General features: G+C 43.9%; 1 long non-coding RNA gene across 2 annotated transcripts in view; it reads right to left on the bottom strand.

Moving 5' to 3' along the window:
- Positions 1-5,058: 5,058 nt before the first annotated feature.
- Positions 5,059-18,633, bottom strand: part of LOC128097203 (uncharacterized) — a 31,134-nt gene continuing 17,559 nt past the window's right edge. The window contains exons 4-6 of one of the 2 annotated variants that reach the window (XR_008213809.1): positions 13,376-13,462; positions 11,500-11,605; positions 5,059-11,209 (exon numbers count right to left, since the gene is read on the bottom strand). This is a non-coding gene — a long non-coding RNA (uncharacterized LOC128097203). Of the gene's footprint in view, positions 11,606-13,375; positions 13,463-18,633 lie in introns of both variants that reach the window. The other variant, XR_008213808.1, reaches the window with a different exon arrangement.

The raw sequence follows: 18,633 nt of genomic DNA, 5'->3' as shown, positions 1-18,633 counted from the left end.
TAGGAGCTGGAAAAATGCCACAGTGGGTCATTCATTTGAAAGCCTGAATACCTGGATTCCATCTCCAGAATCCACACTGGAAGGAGAGAGCTGACTCCTATGGTTGCCCTCTGCCTCCCACGTCTATGCTAGGACATGCACATGCACTGTGCTGCTGAGTTTTTACTGTCAACACAACCTAAAGTCACATGGAGAGAGAGATCATAGAAGAATTGTCTACGTCAGATTGGGTTATGTGCTGTGGGATGTTCTGTATGGCAAATGTGTTGCTCTGATTGGTCAGTAAATAAAACACTGATTGGCCATTGGCTAGGCAGGAAGTGTAGGCGGGACAAGGAGGAGAATAAAGCTGGGAAGTGGAGGGCTGAATCAGAGAGACACTGCCAGCCGCCATGATGAGAAACAGCATGTGAAGATGCCGGTAAGCCACGAGCCATGTGGCAAGGTATAGATTAATGGAAATGGATTAATTTAAGATATAAGAACTGTTAGCAAGAAGCCTGCCGCGGCCATACAGTTTGTAACCAATATAAGTCTCTGTGTTTACTTGGTTGGGTCTGAGCAGCTGTGGGACTGGCAGGTGAGAGATTTGCCCTGACTGTGGGCCAGGCAGGAAAACTCAAGCGACAAATGGCGTCCAACGTGGTGACAAGAGTTTCCACCTAAAAACTGAGGAAAAAAGATTCTAAAACGGAGCTAAAAACAGCTTCCTAATTGTCTCTCTCAAATGAGCGGCAGCTGCTGGTTTGAGCTACTGGCGGGTTCCTAGCGTGCGCGCTGGACCTGAAGTATGGTGGGAATGAGGCCTCTGCAAGTGGCACATTAAGCTGTGCGGTGGATTTAGCCTTTGCTAGTACAAAACAAAAAAAGAAGTTTCTGGGCTACATGCTGCTTGGATAAAAGCATAGACCCACGATAGCTCCCAGAGCCGGCGGTAAAGTACCATGTTGGGAAGCTGAGGTGGGTGGAGCCAGCAGCCACAGCTGCTGCAGTTTAAAGCAATAGATTCACAATAAGACAGATTCAGTTGTAATAGTTTAAATGTGTGTAAAATATACATAGGCTTGAAAGAGACAAAAAAGGTGATATATAGTTATATAAACAAATACATAGTTTTAAAAAATAAAGTCTTTAAAGAGACAGTAAAATTAATATAAAAAATAAGCCACATAAAGATGAATATTACACAGAGAATCTGGATTGTGTTGTCTTTGGGATTCTTAACTGCAGAGAGAGATTTGATTGCAAAGGAAGCTGAGTTAAACCAATATGTATACTTTAAAGATACCTTAACTTCAAAATTTAGATATAAGGATATGTTGCTTTGGAAAGGAGACTCTGCTTTTGTTCCCACAGAAAGCCAAAGGCTATGGATTTGTTCCAGATTAAGATACATCAGGTTTGACCAGCCAAGACCCCCTGAAAGGTCTCCAATGACACCATGGCCCAGATGATCCAACATCCAGAATGGTTTCAAGGCAACTGGCTCAGACGATACAGCCTCACGGACTATTCCATAATCCTAAAATTTTCTTTGTATCCCCATAAGATACAGCGTCCCCCTCCAGCAGGAAGTAGTAAGAGAAGCTACGCCCAAATTCCCAAATTATATGTAATTTTACTTTGTTAAGGTTAAAACCTTCCTTTTTGAGAAAAAAGGCAGGAAAACTCTAGCTACAGTTATGGGCATGTCTTTGGGGCTCATCTTGATTGATGATTGACGCAGGAGGGCCTGACACATTTCTGGAGGCACCATCCCTAGGCAGATGACTCTGGGCTGTGTAAGAAAGCTAGATGAGCCTGAGTGAGAAAGCAAGCCAGTAGGAAGCATTCTTCCATAGTTCCTGTATCCACTTTCCTCTTTGGGATTCCTGCCCAGACTTCCCTCAATGATGGACTGTAACATGTAAGCTAAAACAAAACTTTCCTTCCCTAAGTTGCTTTGGGTTATGTATTCTATCACAGCAACAGAAAGGAAATGCCCCATCACCACCATCACCGTACCATACACACAAATAACAAACTAAAATGATAATAATAGAGCTGTATGTGGTAGCGCATGCCTTTAATACAAGCACTTAGGAGGCAGAGGCAGATGGATCTCTTTGAGTACAAGGTCAGCCTGATCTCCAAAGTGAGTTCTAGGTCAGCCAGAAATACATAGTGAGACCCTGTTTCAAAAATTTGAAAAAAAAAAATCTTTTTTTTTTACTCCAGCATAATGTGGCATCACACACCTGTCATCCTAGCCCTCAGCATACTGAAGCAGGAAGACTGAGAACCAGAGGCCAGAGGATCAGGGAGTTTGCTATGAGACTGTGTCTCCTAGTACTGTCAGAAGCTACGCCCACAAAGTCTCACCAACGTGACTGCCTAAACAGGAGCCGGACAAGGACAACATGGACAGTCGTGCCAAAGCTGATGGGGAAAAGCCCACCAGGCTCAGCCCTGCACAAAGCACTGCAAACAAGCAAGGGATGCTGGGAGTGGGAGAAATAGTCTTCCCCAGGGAAGAGCATGCCAACGCTCAACCAATACCAAGGGGTCAGCCCTGGAAACATACACACAAGTAACATTATACAGACTCAGTGGGTTATAGTTAGGGATGCATACAACAGCAATCAATGAAAAAAAAAAAGGCCATGAATTTGAAAGAGAGCAAGGAGGGGTATAGAGGAAGGGTTGGAGGGAGGAAAGAGAAGGGAGAAATGATGTAATTATATTATATCTCGCACACATACACAAAAACAGACCTATAACAACAACAAAAGAGTCAGAGGCTGCAGAGTGAGATCCTGCCAACAACAACAACAATAATATTCAAAGAGATACCTCTAACCATCTCCTTGGAAACTGAATTCCAACACAGCACCGCCAGCATCATAGCTGACCCTCAGTCTCTTCTAATTGAAGTGGTATAACGTCCTTTTAGGACATGTTGGAGAGGAGCTGGCCAGAATGGCACCAAACATTCAACATCAGCCAACTAATCCAGGCTCTGCGCCAGACGCTCTAATCTTTATTTAAGAGAATCTGGGGGAAAGGGTATTGCTTTCACTAATTACCGGATGCAGCCTGCAGGCCCAAGCCAACGACTCCACTGTTCTAGGTGTTGAGAGTGCACTTAGAATTCAGATGGGAAGCCATGTTCACTTACTGAGCGATTCCTCAACTCCAGATATCAACTCCCCAGTCCACAAACTGCACCCTTCCGAATTTCACTTTGCGTGGAAAAGACAACAGTGAACTTTCACATCCCCCCTCTTCCACCGGATTGCACTAGCAATTCACAGATAAGAGGAAGCACAGCAGGATGGACGATGGAAACAGTGTAGACAGTTATGAAGACCCACCCAATTTCCAGGAGCTCTTAAGGGTAAGAGAAATGTCTACTCAAAAGTATATTAAGAATAAACTCAATAAAGCTGAAAAGCGGGCTAGTGCAGTTGTGTATACATGTGTGTCCGCTGTGTATTTAAAGAGCTAATACATGTACATGGGAACATGTTTTTCACATGGTACAATCATTCCATAGATGCCAATGAATCTCTCTCTCTCTCTCTCTCTCTCTCTCTCTCTCTCTCTCTCTCTCTCTCTCTCTCTCTCTCTCTGTGTGTGTGTGTGTGTGTGTGTGTGTGTGTGTGTGTGTGTGTGTGAGTGAACTTGCATATTATCCTTTTTCAGACTGTAACACTGCACACATCACTCGGTATTGTTTCTTTAAAATAGAATGTGGGAACATTCCATCCATCTTGTTCTTTCAATAGCTGCCTAATGTGTAATTGTATGATGAATATGTAACTAGTTTCCTAATGGTGAGCATTTGTTTTCAATCTTTTGCTTTTGTTTATGCATTTTAGATAGATTTTTATAGCAAATATAGAAACAAACTGGGAGAAAGGTTTTCTGTTTCTCATTTAAACGAAGTCCTGCTAGACAAAACCCCATTCCATTATGAGCTTTCTTGGTGGTTTGCATGAATTCAAATCCTGAGTTCTCAAAGCTTTTCAGAATTCTGCTCTATATCTTAAATGCCAGTTAAACAAAAGCCCGTGTCTTCAGGAACTTTCTTGCTTAAACAAATGCCGTGGTGGAAGGGAAGAATAGTATACGATTGAACCCAAGGAGGCAGGGCAAAAACTGAACTAGAAGCAAAAACATCTCCGGTCATCCTTCTATGTTCTCTCTGTGATGAGCCGCTTCTGCTCTCTCAAGCTGTGGGTGGAAGATGCGGTCTCGTGGTTCCCCAGCAAGGGAATGTTTCTGACTGCCATGCCCCGGTGTGAGGATAGGTTACTGCACGGTCAGGAGTTAGCCTCTGGTCCAATGAGCTCTGACTAGAGTCAGAGCCCAACAGTGAAAGATGGCTGCAGAGACTCCACCCACGGGCGAACCTCACGCTGGAAAAGGCTCTCAAGTGCCACCTGGTGGCCCTACAAAGACAAGAGGTTTATGAAAACGCTGTTTAAAAAAACAACAAAAAATCCTGCAGGATCCTAGAAGATCTGCCACAATGGCTTCAACTTGGCTGCCCAGCTTCCGGGGCTGGAGTCCCCCAGGACAGACGTGCCTGGACAGTTCGTCTGCTTGACTTAGATGCGGGCTAATGCGTGAACGACGGCAGCATTTTGCGTTGATTTGTGAGTTAGGTGAGGTGGAGCGATAGGAGGTGTGAATTTGTGTAACTATAAATGGTTTCTCGGCATTTAGCCGTCCAAGGCGGACCGAAGAGTAACCTTATTCAGTATTCGTTTCACTTTGATGTGTTGTAAACATGCTGGGGTGTTTTGTTTTGTTGTGTTTTGTTTTGTTTTGAAAGAAAGTTAGGGCCGGAGTGGTGGTGCACGCCTTTAATCCCAGCCTCGGGAGGCAGAGCAGGTGGATCTCTGTGAGTTCTAGGACAACTTGATCCAAGACAGCCAGGGTCACATAGAGACCCTGTCTTAAAAAAAGAAAAAAAGAAAAAATTCAGACTTCTTTGGGTAGAGGCACTTGTTTTTGGACATGATGTTTTTTAGTTTGGGTTTTTTTTTTTTTTTTGGTTTGTTTGTTTTTGTTTTTTTACATTTGTTTAGTGTGTGTGTGTGTGTGTGTGTGTGTGTGTGTGTGTGTGTGCGCGCGCGCGCACAGGGACATACGCCACTCACACATGTGGAGATCAGAGGACAGCTTTCGGGAATCGTTTCTCTCCTTCGAACATTTGGATCTCAGAAAGTGAATTCCATTATTCGGGCTGATCCATCTGACCAGCTCCCTTTTTGAGAATTTTCGTTTTAAGATTCATTTTTAATTTTGTGTGTCTGTGTGTAAGGGTGTGCGTGTGTGTGCAGATGCCTGCAGCAGTCAAAGGCGTTGGGTCCCTCTGGAGCTGGAGTTACAATTGGTTGTCAGAGGCTGATGTGGGAAGCAAAGTCAGTCTCTGTGCAAGAACAGCACACATTAACTACTGAGCATCTCTCCAGCACCCTTTCTGAGAATTTTTAAATAAACTGTAATTGTATCTGAAAGTGAGCAAGCTTTGAGAGGAATTCTGTAGCGGCAAAGACAAGAGCCTCACTTGAACTTCTGGCAGCTGAGGCCCCCAATGAAAGCGTGAGCAGGGAAGCCCAGGAGCTCTGCTCTCTGTTGTCTTCCGGGATCTCAGAAGACAACAGAACCACCTTCTTGGAGGGGACACTTACCTCTTGTGCACCGGGAGAGGGAAATCCCACCAGCAGAGGTCACTGGTGCACCAGCTGGAATCCGCAGCAGCTCCTCTCACCCGCGGTCCATGCATCTCTCTGCCTTGCTCCCTGCTCAGCTCTTTGAAGGGAATCAGTGCAAAGTGTGTGCATGCTGCTGGCAGATTTTCTCAGTGGGGCCCACCTTTGATACCCCCAACCTAAGCTATCAACATTGATTTAATACTCAAGGCAACTGGCTTGTACATCATCAAGTTTAACCTGGTCCAGGAAGTAGTTATATGTGCTTTTAGCCAGGAACTTAAGGAAGGCACTACTTTCCCCAATACCACACACACACACACACACACACACACACACACACACACACACACACAGAGGCGCCCTTGGACACACACATCTAAATGGCTTGAGTGTGCATACAGAGACCCTACTGAGTAAGAATGGATGCCATGATGTGACATGGAGTGGTACAGACACCAAGAGAAGGTGCCTGTGGACCATCTGCATCTGAGCCACTTAAGAGTGTCAGAGCTAGCCGTGGACAACAGCTGTGTATAATGGAATGACCTGCTGGCCTTCTTGAGTGGCCATCAATAGCCGTTCTAGTCAAGGGGGAAGGGAAGGGAACTGTGGGACACCTAAACACCACCAAACCATCACAGGACAGGACTCACCTCATGCTGTCCTGGACGAAGATGCTGCCAACCTCAGAGGCCAGGTGAGAACACTAACTACAGGAACCAATCGGCCTGTGGCTTATCTCCCACAGGCATCTGGGTGACTGGGCAGCCAGGTAACTGCAACTCACGGGCATTGGGCAAAAGATGGTGATGACACTATGATACTAGAGGGGTGAATGGAGGTACAGTGGCTCCAGCAGACTTCTTGGGAAGGAAAGGAAGTTGTCTTTTGCCTGGAAAGAACTCTAAGGGAAATCATGTGACCTAGGCTATGCATTGTACTTCCATGGTCACAGGGATTGGGTCCATCGATGTGTATGTGATCCACTTGGAACCAATGAGACAATGACTTTTCTAGGACTCTGGTAAGAGAAAGGGCACATTTCTCTTCCCAGTGAACTTGTTGCTGAGGGTGTATGGATCTGGAGAAACACCCTCTATCTTTCCAACACAAAGGAAAACCCAGAACTGAGTGGCCACATTGGGGTTTGTGACAGCTGGTTTTAATGTCAATTTGCCACAAATTAGAATCACTTGAGTAGGGAGCTCTACCTGAGGAATTGTCCTGGTTGCCTTAATTGATTGGAGAAGACTCACCCCAAATGTGGGCAGCACCTTCTGGTAGCACCCCAGATAAAAAAAGGTGTGGCAGAAGGAAGATTGTTCTAGCTTCCTTGGCCTTCCCGCTTGTTAATGAGTCGGTTTCCCCTGTTGCTGCTGCTGCTGATTTTCTTCACTGATATCAGAACCAGTGTTTCCAGGCTTTCTTTGTTAACTAAGGACCAGAGGCTCTTCCAGAAGCTTCCAGGTTTTGAGCACCAGATTAGGACTTCTGGGCTACATATATCCTATTGTTTCTGATCCTCTAGAGCAGTGGTTCTCAACCCTCCTAATGCTGTGACCCTTTAATACAGTTCCTCAACGTTGCTGTGAACCCCCAACCATCAAATTATTTTCGTTGCTACCTCAAACCTGTAATTTTGCTACTGTTAGAAATCGTCATGTGGATATCTGATGTGTGACCGCTGTGAAAGGGTTGTGTGACCCCCTAAAGAGGTCATGGTCCACATGTTCAGAACCACTCCTCAGAGGACCCTGACTAATACAAGTCCTGAGACATGAACAACACAGCAGAGCCTCAACGTGCCTGGAAACTGAGGCCCAGTATCACTGTCTGAACACCAAATCAAGCCCTACCTGGAGTTTATGTTATAACTGGAGTTTTCAGTGGACCCGTGAATTTTTCCTTTGCTGATTAGAATTGCATTTCTGGTCCTCCTTGGGTAGGAAAGACAAGATTGATGTTTTGATGTTACTACCTTTAAGATTCCTGTTCATTTTTAAAAAAAAAAGATTTATTTATAGCCAGACATGGGAGCACACACCTTTAATACTTTAATAGTCATGAGGCAGAGGCAGATGGATCTCTGTGGCTTCAAGGCCAGCCTGTTCTACATGGCAAGTTCCAGACCAACCAGGAGTATATAGTGAGACCCTGACTCAAAAGGGGGTAGGGATGGAGAGATGGCTCAATGGTTCTTAATCACTTTTCTATTGCTGTGAAGATACACTATGAGCAAGGCAACTTAAAGAAGAGAGTTTATTTGGGGCCTTGCTTAGTTTTAGAGGGTGAGTCTATGACCATCATATCAGGGAGCATGGCACTGGAGCAGTAGCTGAGAACTTACATGTTGAGATAACAACCACAAAGCAGAAAGAGCTAACTAAGAATGACATAGGATTTTTTTTTTTTTGCAGGGGGAGGGGTTTCAAGACACAGTTTCTCTGTGTAGCCCTGGCTGTCCTGGAAGGCTCTCTGTAGACCAGGCTGGCCTTGAACTCAGAGATCTGCCTGCCTCTACCTCCTGAGTGCTGGGATTAACATGCACCACCACTGCTCAGCTGACATGGGCTTTTGAAATCTCAAAGCCCACCCCTAGTGACACACCTCCTCCAATAAGACCACACCTCCTAATCCTTCCCAAACAATTCCATGTAGCAGGAATCTTAAAAGTTCTTATTAATAAAATCAAACCTGAGACCAGTTATTGGGGTGAATGCTGGATGATCAGAGAAGCAGAACAAGCCACAGCTAGCTCACCTTGCCAGTTCCTCAGCTGGTCTTGTTTCTTCAGACTGGAGGCCTCTGAGTCCTCATCCGAATGGGTCTCAGCTGAACTGCTGCTCAAAAGCCTGAATGTATAACCAGGCCAAATGCTTAACAAGGACAAATGCTTCTAGTTTCTGGTTCTCAGGCCTTATATATCTTTCTGCTTTTGCCATCACTCCCTGGGATTAAAGGCACACTTCCTGGGATTAAAGGCGTGTGTCACCATGCCTGGCTTTTTCCAATGTGGCCTTGAACTCACAGAGATCCAGAGGGATTTCTACCTCTGGAATGCTAGGATTAAAGGTGTGAGTGCCATCATTTTCTAGCCTTTGTATCTAGTGGCTGTTCTGTCGCTGACCCCAGATAAATTTATTAGGGTGCACAATATTTGGGGGAACACAATACCACCACAATTCCACCAACTAAGGACCAAGCCATTCAAACATATTAATCTGTGGGGGCCATTCTCATTCAAACCACCACAATGGTTAAGAACATTTTTGCAGAAGATCTGAATTTAGCTCCCAGCACCCTAACTCCAGTTCCAGGCAATCTGATGTCTTCTTCTGACCTCTGCTGGTACTATGACCATATGTGGTACATATATGCAGGCAAAACACTCATACATATGCATAAAATAAAATAGAAATAAACTACTTAGGCAATTTCTTCGTTTTTTATTTTTTACTTTTTAAGTTAAATAAAAAAATGTTCCAGTAGGATGTAAATCTTGTGTACAGATTGATAAATTTTAACACTTATGAAACAAAAGATTTGACCTCTCTGGGCGTCCTCGTTGTTGAGTGAATATTGGTGAGGCTGCATATATTGTCTTCTTCCCAGAAGCTGTCTTCCCAGCGGGTTACATCCACTCTGCATGTTTTGATGTAGCTGCTCTTAGATCTCAAATGCAGTACGTCCTTTTACCCCACACTTAAAGCAGTGGCGCCAGCACACTCGACACTGAATACATCATTTTTAGATTCTGGGGCTTCTTTTGGCCCTGTCTCCAGAGGAATCCAGCTTTGGATGGAGGAGGTAGAGGAGGCTGTGAACCCAAGTGCCCACAGCCCATAGTGCCGCTACAGTCAGCACAGTGCACATGATACCCAGCCGAGGGACCCAGAGAGCCCATCACCAACACAATGAGAAACAGTCACATGGAGGAGGTTCGACAGACTTTAATGGGTGGAAGAGATGGAGGGAAGGCGTAGGAGACAATGGGAGACCCGCTCCTACCTTTCCCAGCTTTTCTAGCATTCTTAGGAGGAGGAGGAGGAGGAGGAGGAGGAGAGAGGGATAAGAAATATTAGGTAGAAAGAGAGACCTAGACAATGAGAAGACAGAAACACAGGATAGCTTTGGGAGGGCCTGGATCAATACCCAATAGCCTCTTCTGTTTATTCAAAAGGGCTTTTTATAACAATGCCAAGGGATGGGGCAAAAGACCTTCCTCTTGCAGGATCAAAGCACACGGCACAGCCAAGTGTAGACCCTTCCAAACATCTGGTAACCACACCCGTGGTCAAATCATCCCCTTATGCAGCCCTGCTGGGTAAGCAAGCTCAGATTCTCTGACCCTGAGTAATTTGGGCCTCCACAGAAGGAGGGCAGGAGGGAGGGAGAGAAGGAGAAGAGAGGAAGGGAGAGCATGATCTCAGTTCTAAATCCTTCAGGGAAGGACAATAAATAATTAAACCTAAGATGCAGTTGTGAGGTAAGATGCTGTTGAGTTGGAAGCAAAGGGGGATTCTCTGGTCCTTTAGCTGGATATTTATCATTCACGTCCATCTCCAGTTCCTCACCATGAAACAACAAAGTCCTCAGAAGTCCTTTGGAGTGCAGCATCTTGCTGAAACACTAACCACACCAGTGTGTTCAACATTGGCTGAGGAGTTTGTTTTATATCCAACCCGCTGAGGAAACGTGTGTGTATCAGCTAGGATGCACTGGACAGCAACCCAGAGAAAATCCCACAAGGAATCCCCAAGTGGGTGTTTCTAGAGCTCAGTTTTTTTCACCTTTTATTCACCTCTCAGCTCTGTCCTTACTGTCCGCATGTGCAGGCAGAAGATGACCCAGAGCAGTCCAGGCATCAGGACCTCGCCAAGACCAATGGGAATAAGAAAGGCCATCATGCCCGTATGCTCTGCCTTCCTCAAAAGCACTCAGCAGCCCACAACAGACCAATCCTGGAAAGGCAGACGTATATAATCCCTTAAAGGGTTACCCTCTGGAACAGCTACAAAACCAGGGCTCTGTGAGCAAGCACTATAGGAAAAGGTGTGAATTATGGGTGAATCAACATGTTTGCCATGGAATCACCACATTGACAAGATACTGGCCGTCATCCAGGCCAACCCAAATCCAACCAAATAAATTATTCAAGTAACCCATTTCCACAGTAAAATTGTGTCACAGCCATTGACTAAATAAGCAAGGGCCCTGTGTGAGAAGTTCCGGTGGCTTCTAGAAACTTGATGACAATGAGAGCCTTCTTGGTGTTTACCACAGACTCTTTGCAGCAAATGAAGAGGCTTGACGAGTGTGCTTGGCCTCTTCCTGAGTAAAGGTCACAGGCAGGAGAAAGCAGCTTGTTGTGTGGCTTCACAGAACAGTCACCATTTGTTCCTTCTCAATGAAATGCCACAGTCTGGGAACAGAACTGAGCACCCTCCAGCGCCTCTCTTGCCAGCCCCACCTCAAGAGCTCACCCACATGAGCTGGGTGAATTACTGTGAAGAGAATTGTGGGCATGATGGGGGGATGGACAATGACCCTGGAAGTGGCCAAGGTGAGGGCAAAGGGTGATTTCCCAGGAAGTATGAAAATTGCTACCTAAGAGGCTCCTCCACTAACAATTGGCCTTTTATTCCCACCCTTTCTCTCCAGTTACGTAAGACCAAGTCTTCCCTGAATGGAGGGTGGGGGCATCTGTGTGTGTGTGTATGAGTGGGAGGGGAGTGGGAGGGAAGCGGCAGGGCCCAGAGGCCCAGGAAATGAATTGTACCTGTTATGATCATACCTTAAGGATCACTCTGGGACCACAGGCTGCCACTCTTTTCTTCCTCCCATGGGATCCACTGTCTCCCCCACTTCAGACTGAAGCACGTTTTATTTCCACAAGGAAACTGAAGAAACAGTCACAGAATGATAGAAAGACATCTAGACCTATCTAAGTGCTGCTGCAACTCAATAACAAAAAGACAGCTCAATTAAAATGGGAAAATATTAAGTTAGGTGTTGGATGTGTAGGCCATGTGATTGACATTGGGTGTCTTCTAGTATTTTCTACTTTTTTTTTTTTTTTTTTTTTTTTTGAGAAAGGGCCTCTTACTAAACACAGAGCTCACTGATCTAGTTAGACTAGCTGGGTAGTGAGCCCCAGGAATTCTTCTGGCTCTGTTTCTCAGGCTCTAGGGTGCAGGCACATGCCATCAGTCCCAGATTTTCTACGTGCATGCTAGGCATCCAGACTCAGAGCCTCATGCTTGTGTGATAGGCAATTTACTGACGAAGCCATCTCCCCAGCACCTAAATTAGACTTTTTTCCCCTAAAAAGGTCTACACATAGATAGTGAACACACGATGTTCAATATTACTATCACCATTTCCTTAACATACAAAATCAAAACTGTGATAAGATACCACCTCATAATATTAAGAGTATTGTGGCCGGGCGGTGGTGGCGCACGCCTTTAATCCCAGCACTCGGGAGGCAGAGCCAGGCGGATCTCTGTGAGTTCGAGGCCAGCCTGGACTACCAAGTGAGTTCCAGGAAAGGCGCAAAGCTACACAGAGAAACCCTGTCTCGAAAAACCAAAAAAAAAAAAAAAAAAAAAAAGAGTATTGTGTTTTGTTAGAATCCAGGGAAGTTTAAATCTGTGTGTATTGCTGGTAGGAATATAAAATGATATATCTGCCCTGAAAACAGCCTAGCAGTTCCTCAGAAGATGAAACATAAAGCTATCACATGACCCAGCAATTCTACTCCGGGTCTATGTCTGGAAATGTGTCTGTGTCTACACTTGCAATCGGGTATTGATAGCAGCATTATTCATAACAGCCAAGGAATGTGAATGACCTGAATGTTCACCAACCGACAGAAAGGCAAACTAAATGTGCTTTATGCATATGAGGGCATAGCACTGGGCAATAACAACAATCCAATGTATAGTTAGAGTCAATTGGCAATTCTTAGGTCTGAAGTTGTACAGGGACGGAGAAAGGGAAATAGAAAGAAGTGGAAAGTGATTTCTGCTGATCAGGGGATTTCTTCTGGAGGTGAGAAAAATACAAAATTTTGGAGATGTCTTTGTGGTGGTATTGTGTTCCCCAAAATATTGTGCACCCTAATAAACTTATCTGGTGAGAGAACAGAACAGCCATTAGATACAGAGGCTAGAAAATGGTGGCACTCACGCCTTTAATCCTAGCATTCCAGAGGCAGAAATCTGTCTGGATCTCTGTGAGTTCAAGGAATTCCAGGAAGTGAGCCTTTAATCCCAGGAAGTGATGGCAGAAAGGTATTTAAGGTGTGAGGACCAGGAACTAGAGCCTGATTAAGCTTTTAGGCTTCTAGCAGCACAGTTCAGCTGAGAGGCATCCAGTCTGAGGAAACAGGATCAGCTGAGGAATTGGTGAGGTGAGGAAGCTGTAGTTTATTCTGCTTATCTGATCTTCCAGTATTCACCCCAATACCAGGCCCTGGGTTTGTTTTTATTAATAAGACCATTTAAGATTCATGCTGCATGTCTTATTCTGAATAAATAATATAAAATTGCATTATACACTTTAAATAGTGAATCATGGAGCTGGGGAGATAACTCAGCAGAGGATGTACTTGCTGCAAAATCCTAAAGACCAGAGTTCAGACTCCCAGAATCCACAAGGATACCCACCTGGAAATATCTGGAACCAGGAGCCCAAGAGCAAGACGAGCTAGATGAGATGAATCCATGAGTTCCGAGCCCAGACAAAGGAGGCTGCTTCAATACATAAGTGATAGAGTAATGGATGGAAACAGTCACATCAGTGTCAGGCCTCCACACATGGATACCACACACACACCAAAAACTAACGTACTTAGAATCATTCAGCAAAACTAAAGGAATGGACAGTAATCCCTGTCCTATGCATCCTCACTTGAAGTTCTACCCATCTTACAAAGACTGAGGCAACCTGCCTGGTTTCCACATGGTAGAAGGAGAGAACCCATTCCTGAAAGCCAACCTCTGACCTCCACATGTGCACCATGGCATGCATGTATGCACAAATCTGCACACACACAATAAAAAAGTAAATATAAACTAGGCAGTGGTGGTGCATGCCTTTAATCCCAGCACTCAAAAGACAGAGGCAGGCAAATCTCTGTGAGTTCAATGCCAGCTGAGTCTACAGAGAGAGTTCCAGGACAGACAGACATGGCTATACAGAAAAATTCTATCTCCAAAAAATAAACAAAAAACCAAAATAGTAAACATAAGAAATTAAAATTGACAGCATAGCTTCTTGTAGTCAGACTTTTTTGTCCGGACTATTGACTCCCAATTATGACACAAAGACTTATTATTAACTATAAAAGTGTGGCCAATAACTTAGGCTTGTTTCTAGCTAGCTCTTATAACTTAAATTAATCCATATCTTTTAATCTATATTCTTTTATGTGGCTTGGTTACCTTTACTCTGTACTGCCCATGCTACTTCCTCTCCATCTGGCTGGTGACTCTTCCTTTCTTCTTTCCAGAGCTCTCTGTCCCTGTAAGTCCTGCCTATACCTCCTCCTAACTATTGACCATCCAGCTCTTTATTAAACCAATCACAGTGACACATCTTCACACAATGTAAAGGAATATTCCACAACAGCTTTTCATTAAAATTACTAAATTTCTCCAACAACATAAATAACATTCACATACTATTGTGATAATTATAGAATTTATGTTTAACTCCATTTTTTAATAATAAGGGTTGATTTATTTTTACTGTATCCTTCTTTTTTCTTTTTCCATTTATTTATGTATTCATTTGTTTATTTTATTTATTCATTTGTTTGTTTGTTTGTTTTGGAGACAGGTTTTCATTGTGTAGTTCTGACTGTCCTGGAACCAAGACTACTGTGGGCTCGATACTTCCGTACAATTGGTAATGAAGAGGCTCCTGCAGATCCACCTGCCTTTGACTCCTGAGTGCTAGGAGTGTGCTGCCACACCTCATAATGCCCAACATTTTCTCTTGATTTTCTCAGAGCTATAAAGGCAGTTATTTTCCAAGCTGGAGCCACTTTCTCAGCCCATGGAACATGGACTTAGGATACACATTTCTGATGATGGTCAAGATACTACAATCCATTGCAGAATATGGGCTTTTTGTTCACCCATATGTTGCTAGTCACACTTTCTGCCCTTGCATTTTATGTAGTAGCTAATTTTCTGACTTGAATTAAAGAGTCTTTGAATTCTAACTTTGCCCACTCAATCTGATTCTTTCCTGGTGTATTTTGAAGAGATTTCCCCTATTTGAACCAACTTTAATTGTCTTTTGTTCAAGCATTTAGAAAATACTTGATGGGCATGAATGACTCACATTGAGCCTTTCAATAAAAAGTGCTTGTCGCCGGGCGGTGGTGGCGCAAGCCTTTAATCCCAGCACTCGGGAGGCAGAGGCAGGTGGATCTCTGTGAGTTCGAGGCCAGCTTGGTCTACAGCGCGAGATCCAGGAAAGGCGCAAAGCTACACAGAGAAACCCTGTCTCGAAAAACCAAAAAAAAAAAAAAAAAAAAAAAAAAAGTGCTTGTCAATAAAAGGAATGATATGTTTATAAGTGTAGTGGCCGTTATTTATGTCAACACTGCATAGCTCTTTGTATCAGTGCTTAAGTAAGAAAGAAAGAAAAAACTTGCTGAATAGAAGTTGTATAGGCAGTGAATCGAAATCCCAATAGTTCTGCTTTAGGAAATGGCAGTTATCCTAATGGTTCATGTGGAAGAAAGTGCAAGAAAGAAAAGGTATGAAAAATTCTAAAGGAAATAGTAATGAGGAAGACTTGTATATTAAAAAGTACTGGATAAGCCAGGTATGGTGGTGCATGTGGTGAGGCAGAGTCAGTCTGAGGCCAGCCTGGTCTATGTAGTAAGTTCCAGGACAGCCAGAGCTATGTAGAGAAATCCTGTCTCAGAAAAACCTAAAACAAACAAACAATATGGAATAGTTATCATGGTCAAAACTGTATGGTATCAGAACAATAATTAGTAGGGTGCTTCAGGGAACAAAGCAAAAGCCATAAATTTGTGTTCATGCATCAGACTAGTTGTTTTTTTGTTTTTTTTTTTTGTTGTTGTTTTTTTCGAGACAGGGTCTCTCTGTGTAGCTTTGCACCTTTCCTGGAACTAACTCAGCAGCCCAGGCTGGCCTCGAACTCACAGAGATCTGCCTGGCTCTGCCTCCCGAGTGCTGGGATTAAAGGCGTGCACCACCACCGCCCCAGACTAGTTTATAATAAAAGAAAGAACACAACCCATGTGTTCTAGTTTGATTTCTGTCATTGTATTAAATACCATGACCAAAATGGGAAGAAAGGGTTTGTTATTACAGTCCGCCACTGAGGGAAGCCGGGGCAGGAACTGTAAGAGTAGAGGCAAGTACCACAGAGCAAAGCGTTTACTGGCTTGCTTTCTAGCTTCTGCTTAACTAGCTTTCTTATACAGCCCAGGCCTCCCTGCCTAAGGATAGTACCGCACACAGTAGACTGTGCCCTCCTACATAATTAGTAGTCAAGAAGATATTCCCACAGGCTGGCCTACAGGCCAATCTGATTCAGGCAATCCCCCAATTGAGACTCCCTCAGATAACTCTGGGCTGAGTCATGTTGACAGCTGAAAATATCTAGAAGGCCATGGAAAAGCAAATAGTCCATTAAACAAAAGGTGCTGGGGTTATACTTGGAGGAAATATATGATGCTTGCTTCAGTAATATACAAGAGTAAATTTCAAATGAATTAAATCACTTGGAAAAGTTAAATTATAAAACCAAGCACATATGTACCTGATATCTAGACAAGAAAGAAGATAGAAATCACAAAGGACCAGCTGGGTATGGTGGCACATGCCATGCTTTTAATCCCAGCACTTGGGAGGCAGAAGCAGGCAGATCTCTGAGTTCAAGACCAGCCTGGTCTACAGAGCAAGTTCCAGGACAGTCAGGAAAGAAATTATCACAAAGGAAAGGGTTGATTACAGATATATAAAAGTTGGCTACTTTTGTTTTTAAAATACCACAAACAAGGTGATGGGGGCCAGCTTTCTAAGGCAGCATGTGCATAAGTTCCAGGTTCAAATCCTAGAATCATATACAACTTTTCCTTGGAATCACTAAGCAAGATCATCAAAATCAGGGCCATAAGAAGATCCTGCTACCAAGAAGATCTGATTAGGGAACCAGTAACCAGAAAAAGAAAAGAAAAAGAAAACAAATCCAAAACCACAAGACTTTTTAAAAGTCTGACAATCAGTCCAGAAATAAAGACAAACAAACCAACAACTCCATTTTTAATGTCACATGGTAAAAGTCACAGCATGAGACAGCAATAACATCACTTGAGTCAATAAGCATTTCTCCTAAGGTAGACAAGATGGCTGAGGTATAAGTATGTTTTCTCTCATAATTTTAGAGTTGGGCCGGCTGTAAAGTACAGTCACTAATGTCTTTAGTCACGGTTCTATCAACTACTGTTTCACAGTTTTGAAGTATAACAAATGTTCACAGTAGTAACTGCATGCCTCTGGGGTGGCAGCTCAGCAGACTTAGAGCAATACTTTTGCTGTAGCATGTGCTTCTACCACAAATATCAAGTGGTCCATGTGTGGCGCACAAGGTAATCTTAGTAATACTTCACTCCCTAACTGCTTTTGTATGAGAGGAGGTGTTTCACAATTGAATATGATGTATCTGAAAAGCGGACCATGAGGTTAAGCGAAGCTAGTATTTCAAGGAAAACAGTAAGTTAAGCAGAGAAAGCAAAGCCCCAGGTATGAAAAAATTTTAAAAGCCAAAGAAGATTCTAGATGAAATTTTCCAGTGCGATTATGTTTCTTTGTAAAAGCTGGGTTTTCTGTTCAGTCCAACAGGTGGCACTGTGCTAGCATCAGGCCTCAGGGGAAGGACTGCTACATGGCTACCAGGAGCCCGTCACTTTCAGGCCAGGATGAGACATCGACTTGTAAACTCACTCTATGTACTTAAAAAACAAAAACCAAAACCACCCCACAGCACCTCTCACAAGAAGGCACTTAATAAAGCATACTCGATGAGGGGCATGTCAATCCCTCCTCCGAGAAGCACACTCATTCATTCCCTCATTGCTCTGTCAAGTCTATTGAGGACTAATGTGTCAGACCCAGGTGTGGCACTGTGACAACAGTGAGGAAAATGATGGCCCTGCTCTTACACACGTTGTTTCAGTGGGGGAAACATGAGCTACTGAAAGCTCATGCTAACAGAGTAATCACAATTTGTGGTGAGTGATTTAAATGGAAAGTACAAGCCAAGGTACAGTACAGCTATCAAGACAAGGTAAATCAAGGCAGAAGAGCTGTGCAAAGACAGCCCAAGTTCTGTGCAGGTGAGTGAGAAACTGTCGAAAAGGTTTAAAAGCCAGGCGGATCTCCGTGAGTTTGAGGCCAGCCTGGTCTACAGAGTGAGATCCAGGACAGGCATCAAAACTACACAGAGAAACTGTCTCGAAAAACCAAAATAAACAAACAAACAAACAAACAAATAAATAAAGGCCTGTTTATTAGGACATGTCTGTGACCCTCTGAAAAATCACCCGTCTCCTCACGGTTGCTAGTAGACACAGCATTATACTTCATCTAAGTCTAGGATGGATTTCAGCTTTCTCTCAAATGCTTTCCTTCCTCTCTAGCCTTTCCTCCTCACAATGCAGGAATCCACCAGAAGCTGCATGGTAGCCTGCATTTTCAAAGCTCTGGAACATGCTTTTCCTCTTCCTGAGTCCTTTCTTATGAAATAGCCAGAAACTTAGACTGTCTCAAAGCTGACCTGCTGCTCTCTTACCCTGTCACTCAGATCTCCAGAGCCTGCTCCAACTGCCTTCCAGTCCTGTCTCTCACAAGCCCTGTGGACAGAGACGGACACCTGC

Source organism: Peromyscus californicus, unplaced genomic scaffold (genome assembly GCF_007827085.1).
Source record: "Peromyscus californicus insignis strain IS unplaced genomic scaffold, ASM782708v3 Scaffold_11__1_contigs__length_118956290, whole genome shotgun sequence".
Taxonomy (NCBI): domain Eukaryota; kingdom Metazoa; phylum Chordata; class Mammalia; order Rodentia; family Cricetidae; genus Peromyscus; species Peromyscus californicus.
This window is presented reverse-complemented; position numbering and strand designations above follow the sequence as displayed.